The sequence below is a fragment of the Homalodisca vitripennis genome, chromosome 6, assembly GCF_021130785.1.
Source record: "Homalodisca vitripennis isolate AUS2020 chromosome 6, UT_GWSS_2.1, whole genome shotgun sequence".
NCBI lineage: Eukaryota > Metazoa > Arthropoda > Insecta > Hemiptera > Cicadellidae > Homalodisca > Homalodisca vitripennis.
The window spans coordinates 141,193,657-141,202,094 of record NC_060212.1 but is presented as its reverse complement, the minus strand read 5'-3'; positions in this window follow the sequence as shown (position 1 = coordinate 141,202,094).

Below are 8,438 nucleotides of genomic sequence, written 5' to 3'. Positions count from 1 at the left end.
AATTATTTTTCTTTAAAGTTTATTGTATTTGTGTTCAATGCTTAAGTAAATACAAATGAATCGATGAAAATTATTTTTCTCTTTAAGTACTTAAAATGTTAATTTTTGTCATATACAAACATGTAGTTATATTTTTTAAATATATTTTGTCATGATATCTATTATAATTATACGATCTAAAATAATATCTTACTATGAAATCTTATTTTATTTATAAAATTTAAACCACTTAATGAATAATCAGCGCTTTTATTATTGGACTAATATAAAAAAGGGCAATTGTAATAAAACTACGTAATATTAATTAGGTTATCAGGCAATTTTGAGGCGGATCTTTATTATAAGAAAAGCTGAATCCATGAAACGCATTAAAATAATATTTCATTAATATTTATTAGCTTTTGAAATCTTCTAAGTTTGAATAACTACTCCCCTAATTACAATTTTTGGTTTGCCAAACTAAAGTCCTGTAACTAATTTTTAAGGATTTAAATTACCTTAAGGGTAACTCTGTATACTAATACAGTTCACATCGTCGAATGAAAATCAGCCAATTTATACTAGACAACTTAAGATCAACTTCTTTAAAGTTGTTTTTGCTATCAACTTTATTTAACTTTGGAAAAGTCTTGTTAAATTGGTGACTCTTTGGAAGGAACGTTTATGTTCTAGAGACTTATTTGATTTCCTTTTGATTTGTAGGTTTGTAAGAAACAAACTTCAACTTAATGCTATAAATTTATAATTGCGAATCTTTAGTGAAGAGTTGTTAATTGTAATACAACATAAGTATAACTTTATTTGATTTATTCATGTATCACTAAAAATTCGTAATAACGAATTTATATATATAATCAAATGAAAATAATAAATCAAAGAAACTTATGTTGTATTACATTTACCACTCTTCACTAAAGATTCGTAATTATAAATTTATTGCATTAAATTATAATGCTACCACGGGCAACTGCTAGTATATATATATATATATATATATATATATATATATATATACTATTATCTCAGGAATGTTTAGAATTTGATAGAAAAAGAATATACGTGAATATAGTGTACCATTTTCAGTAGGAAATTGTGGAAAACCACGGACAACTGCTAGTATATATATATATATATATATGTCAATAAACATTGAACCGCAAAAAGTACTTGCTCCGCCGGGACTCGAACCCGGATCTCTCACTTGCCGGGTGAGTATATATATATATATATATATATATATATATATATATATATATATATATATATATATATACACTAGCAGTTGTCCGTGGTTTTGCCCACAATTTCCCACTGAAAATGGTACACTAAATTCACGTATATTCTTTTTCTATGAAATTCAAAACATTTTTGAGATAATTGATAGTCGTTCCTTCGTGAGCCTCTTAGGCGCATTATGAAGGTATGTACCATATTTCCTGCCCCTATTTTTCGTGGTGTTTGCTAGGTGTTGATAAGTTATTCAGAACAATTCATTTATATGGATGAAATCTCGATAAACTAATTAGGTTATAAAGAATAAAATTCGGTCTGTTAATATTAATTTTCTGTCTAAGATATTTCCAGTTTTTTATTATTGTGGAGTTTGCCTTGTGCTCAGATCAAGAAAATGTATCCAAATTTAGACCATAAAGTGTCTTCTTTCGGCTTTTTTCATTTACCTTCGATTTAACCAAATTCGATTACCTCATGTGCACATTCACGGCTTTGTGCAATGAGATGGTTTTTACAACAGCGTTTAATAGTATTTTTATTTCATTAGACACTGATAAAAAGTGCAAGAGTCACAGACAGGATTCGAACCTGCGCTATCTCTAACTCAGATTCCATGTCCAATGTCTTAGACCGCTCGGCCATCGGCACTCCCAAGTAATAGTTCACGTTGTATTACGTGTCGCTCGCACACGGTAAACATTCCAAAATAAAAAAAACAATTTATAAATAAACCATTAATTAAACAAACAATTCCCGAATCCCCTTCAACACACAAAACAATTTCGTCAAAATCGGTCCAATCGGTTACGAGAGTCCAGTGACATACACACGCACACACACACACACACACACACACACACACACACACACACACACACACACACACACACACACACACACACACACACACACACACACACACACACATATGTATATTAATTACAAGCTAGGCATTAACTGTTGAAATGGTTACTAATTTATACAAATAATTATAAGTATACATATTATATGCTTATATATTTATCTTAAATATAAATTAAACGCGAGAAGTGAATTACCAATCACTTAATTTTCAAATAAGAGAAAGAAAATTAAGAACTTATTGTCAAACATAATATCAAGGTAGTAGTCAGATTTTACACTCCTACTCACAAGGCACTTAGACACTCGCGTCACGGCGTAGCTCCTCCACACGCGATCCCAGACTTTTAGACCAATTCCCAGTGGATTGCTTGTCTTCATAGTAAAGAATATTTTGGTAGACACCTTGGCCACGCCTAGCAACCAGAACCAACGTACTCTCATTAGGGTTGATGAAATTCGTTAATGTGATAGGTGGGTAAGATGTTTTTTCTGGAGGTAGGTATAAAGGTGAGTAAATTCTAATAATTTTTTAATGCTTTGTGGGAGTCATGCCTCTAGAGATTAATATAAGTGAGAATAATTGGTATGCTAAACTTGATAGTTGAGGACCTAAGAAATTTAATCAATAGTGCGTGATCAGAAGTTTATATTGATACGGGGAGTTCTAAGGAGTGTAAGTGAGATAACTCGTATAATGTAGTATGTATGTATGTATTTTTGGATTTAGGATTTGCAAAAGCATTTCTCATGCTGATCGAAAAGCAATTAGATGACTTCAAAATAATGATCAAAGATACCGAAGATGCACAAAAATGTTTTCAATTGGTCAATTTCAATTTTACAATAAAACTGAGATATTCTAAGAGGGATTATAGATGCAAATCTCCTAAATACTACCGTTATAAAGCTCTAGGACAGTCACGGTCGAGGCCACTCTTGTCAGCCCGCATGGCCACTTTCTTCTGATTACCTGATACTTCCATCATATAACAGTTCGCAATAAATATTACATCATATGGGCCACTGTCGTGAACTGTACAGGAAGTTCGAGTGATTACCTTTTGGGAAAATGTGTTATTCCTGTCGCTTTGACAGAAATAGCTAATCCCTAAATCCTTGAAGGTAGAATGTGACAAAACACACACACACACACACACACACACACACACACACACACACACACACACACACACACACACACACAAAAACTCACACAGCTCGCACGCGTGCGTACATATGTAACAGTTCTAGAGGCCATGTTTAGAAACAGTTTTCTTTGAAAATAAAACAGACCTTAAATTTGACACAAGTATTTGAAGGAATTGGTTCTTTAAATAGTGAAATTCCATAAAGAATGTTGGAGTATTGAACATTTTTAGCACAAATGTTATTGCTACTGCAACGTTTTATAGGATCCAATCTTTATTGATGTTTAAAAAATAAAAACCCATTTTAAGAATTATTTTAGTTTAAACCGTTCTCGAGAAAATGTTAATTTAATTCTAAAATGTAAAAGAAAAACGTTGTTTTCAAAACCTTACCAAATAGAAAATTTCGTATAAATAAACATGCGTCCATGTGTAGCAGTTCTTTAGGCCATGTTTAGACCAGTTTTCTTTGAAATTAACACAAGTCTTACATTTGAAAACTTTTTAAAGAGTAGGTTCGTTAAATGGTGAAATTCTATAAATAATGGTGGGGTATTGAACATTTTTAGCTGCAATTACTGCAGTTACTGCAATTCTTTATTGGATCCAATTTTTATAGATGTTTAAAAAGATAAACACATATTAAGAGTTAGTTTAGCTTAAAAAGTCCTTGAGAAAATTGGAATTTAATTTTAAATTGGAAAAGAATAACGTTGTTTACTAAACCTTACAAATTTAAACAAATTTCGTAAAAATAAACATATCTTCAATAGTAAAATTCATCATGGAAGGCATAACATAAATATATTTTCCAAGTGCAATAGAATTCTCAAAGACTTCCTCTATCACTTATTTTAAGATACATTTTCTCTCTTAAAAGCGTAAAGCTGCGAATGAATATTTCTCCAAATGACGAAGGATGAATAACCTCTATTCAGATTATATAAAAGGGACGATTGATGCTTTGAAAGTTAATCGGGTGATTTAATGAATGAAGTGTAAAACCTTATTCTGTCAAGTTTCTTGGAAGGTAAATCCTTCCACCAATCTTTCCAAGAGATCGGATTAGTCGAGTTTGAGTTTGTTCACAAAATCTACCGTTCTGAGAAGAGGTCTCATGTTGCTTGTCCCTGTGTAACCTGGACAGTGCCTTTTCTTATCTCTCATTTTAATAAACCTTCAGTTTTTAATTGTTTAAAATGGGGATTATAGCCTACAAATCATACAATTCAATGATATTATAATGTCTTAAGGTAACATGTATGTGTATACCGTGGGTTTGGATGGATTCGTCGTAAAGTTAAATAACACAACAAATCCTTTTTTTCAAGGAATATTTCTTGGCTGAGCGTCAGTGCAGCTTCCACTCGAGGGGCTGGAAAAATGTAATTTCTGTCTATCTGTGTATCCATATGTCTATATATCTGTCAAAAATGGACTGATCTATAGAATACAAATTTTGCTGAAGTAAAATTTATATATAAGCAACACTGAGGTCGATTATGATGCATGTCACCATGGTATTTGGATAAGCTTTAGAAAATGTCTTTACATTGTTATTATGGTAACAATGATGGCAATCAGAGCGGAAAGTCAATGTTAAAAGTTGGTGAGAAGATTTTTATTTGCACTATTTCGCTGCAATTCTCTCCTTAGATCCCATGAACTTTTATTACTTGAACACTGTTGTAAAACTTAAATTAATAAACAAAAGTGTTGCCATGAAACTTCATTTATACATAGACAAAATGTATAGAACACATTGGTACATGGTACATGTCATGGAATTTGGCTCAGCATAATGTTTGTATAAATTTCTTATCTGCATGATTGAATATCTGTCTATCTATCTGAAGCACATCTCCAACATGAAATAACCTATAAATATACATTTAAATATACCTATAAGTTTTAAATTTTGCAAGCGACTTCAATGAAATCTGTTACAAAACATGTGGTCCGACCTACTCAACCTTGTTTATTTATTTTTGTTTGTGTTCTTTTAGTGACTTTATGACGAAGCCATTCGCCTTCACGGCTAAAAAGCTTCGTCGATGAAGGAATTAAGCCTTAAAAATAATATGATTCCGAAAATACATGATCATCGGATTGTTAGGCAGTAGGCCATAAACTGAATTGCAGTAATAAAGTACTATCCTGGGCTATCAACATATAATTATAATAGTTGCGTAATGTCGTTGCGTATTTTGAGGATTCGACATGAAAATGCTAAGCATTTAATAGCCTAGACTATTTATGTGGTGCATGAAAAAGTGTTAGAATTGATACATCTTGGAGTGGTATGGGTGTTGTTGTTTTTGAACTGATCGATATAAATATAGATACATACTGTTAATATTTGTAAACAAACTAGACAAAAATATAAAAATGCTCTAAGTTTAAAGTAAAAGTTTACTGATTTGTCATGTTATTTTTAAAGTTATTTATACGATTTTAAAACTATTTCTGATAATAAAAAATGTAACATCTTAATAAATATATCCTATATAGGAGTGAGTAACATTGATTTTACTGCGCGTTAAAACAGTTATTCTTGGAAATCGGGTTGGTAAAGTCTAGGTGTGGGTTCCATGGAAAGCTTAAAAGTTCCACCAACGCTCAGTTAATAGACTCATCTCCCTTCCCAGTATCCTAAGGTCAGGCAGGAATCAATTAGCAGTACTCAATTATAATGGGAATAAATGTTCAGTCCTTCACGCTATCATCGGGAAGTTTAAACTCCACCCTTCAAGTAATACACATAATAACTTCTAGTTCTACAAATGTATATATTTTATATGTCACATCAGCCATAGTATTACTAAATATAAACCGTTGGTAGGTTGTGGCACATGTTACATTAGAGTATAACTCTGATTCGAGTTCTCAAGTTTGTATTAACAATCTTAGCTGAACATTATTGAGCAGTTACAAGAAGCATTCATATGTTGGGTTAGATTCAATGTTGTTAATGTTATAGCGTAAGACTTACAAAATTGCAGTGGGATACAGTAAAATTTCATTGTGAAGGCTGTCTGAATAACATTGTGTAGATTTATTAAAAAGTTACTCACTAAATCCTTAAGAAAACTCCAATAAGATGTAAATCAAAGCAGAAAATAATTTAATTTCATATATTTAGGCCTCCTGGTGTGTAGTTATTTTACATACTCACACAAGTGAGGAATTCTGTATGAATGCTGAAGCAAAAACTTTTGGCGTTATGAAACCGAACCATATTTATGGTTAATAAGAGCTCTTAAAATTTAAATTTATATATACATTATTTAGTAAAACCAATTAATGATTGTTTTTATTAAGTTTAGAAACTAATAGCTCGAATGCCTATGTTAACATTAGAAGGAAGTGCCATTAGATCACTGCTTATTTTTTTTGATAAGCATTTATGTTAATATGCAATTATATATTGATAGAAAAACACATTTATATCTCATTGGATGTATTTACATAATGTTTTGTATTTTATATGTATTATTTTTGGTAATATTTAAACTATTTTTTGGAATTTGAATTTATAGTACTATTTGCTGCATTGAAGTTGCATTTTCAGTTTTTTTATAATGTTTAAATGCTTTTAGCTGAAGTAAAAAAACTGACATTAAGTGCAAGTTGTATTTAATATAGCTATGTAGGTTTAAAATATTTCAGATTATTTACAAATTTTGTTATTTATTTCATATAGAAATTCTTTCAAAAACATTAAATAAACTACAAAAAAGAAACTTTATGAGAGTAACATTCATTAGCTGGTTCACCATATTTATTCAGTAATAAATGACATAAAAAGCGTTGAAAGTTTGAATAAAAAAGAAGCATTATACAATCCTCGCAGACTTCGTTCTGATTTGTCTTTTATTAATTAATTGACTTAAGCTTCGAAGAAACACTTCAGAGCTTTTGTCATACCCTTATTAATTCCTCTGAAAGCAGTTTACGTGTGCCTAACTGCCTACAATGTTAATTAACCTTTTATCAGCGAAAGATAATTAATTTTCCTAAAAATAAAAAATAATTAGCTTTATACTTTTTATACTTATACTTATATTTTATACTTATAATTAACTTTTTCATTATATTTCTTCCTTTTTGTGCCTTACATTTATTAAAGTAGGTGTTATCCTTTAGCCTTATATCGTATATTCAAATCGAAAACTGGCCTGTTTCCATATCAATAGTGATAAGTATGGGAGAGACAGTAATTGCACGGAATACAGTCATAGTTACACACTGCTAGACATAGCTCTAGTTACAGTTGGGATTTGACCTTGTGTCTTATATAACCTGATCCTAACTATAATACTCCAGACTGAGGGACGCCTAGCTTAACGAATTGATAAGAGTGATCTCAACTCATGCAATGAACAGGAGACATGTCAATGAAAAATTATTGTTTTGTAGTAGGAAATGTCTGTAGAATTATAACATCTACCGCCATATTGAAATATAATAATTGGCAACACGATATTTCTATTTATATTTTTGAAAAAAAATTTCTTGATACTTATGACCATTTTAGCTTTAAAATTTATGATTTTCATTTGGTGCAATAAACTCTAGACGTGTATTTTATGGATTTTAAAAACTTCAGGTTATAGGAACTTACCTTACGCGGTTCCAAAATTACGAGAGTATGGTTGTTAGCTTTAAAACAGTTGGTTACTAGAGTGCACATGGTTTACTCTGGCAGTCATTATCAATACACTAACCAAATTAATTTCAGCTGAATGTTCATAGCTTTGTTCAAACGATTTTCTCTGATGAATTCACAAATTTAGCAATGATGAAATGGTGAATACTAGAATTCTAGTGAACTGAGAGACAATTTTTATGGAAAGGAACAATTTGCATTAAAAATTCGAAGGTTTCCAAATTATTTTCTAATTAAAAATACAATTTAAATGTAAGACATTTCTTCACATCTCTTAATTTAAAACTAGTGTTTTTAAATAATACATTAAGTATACTAGATAAATATTTCGACCATTTAAAAATGTTAAAAAGACGTACAACTTCGCGAAGAAGTAACCCTGTTAAAAACATTGATTGATATTGTAATACATCATTTAAAAGGTTTAACACAACCTAAGTTTCGAAACCTAAATGTATGGAATGTCCAGTTACAGATGTATATTGCGGCAATAAGAGTTTGAAAGGCGCAACGTCCGAATTGTT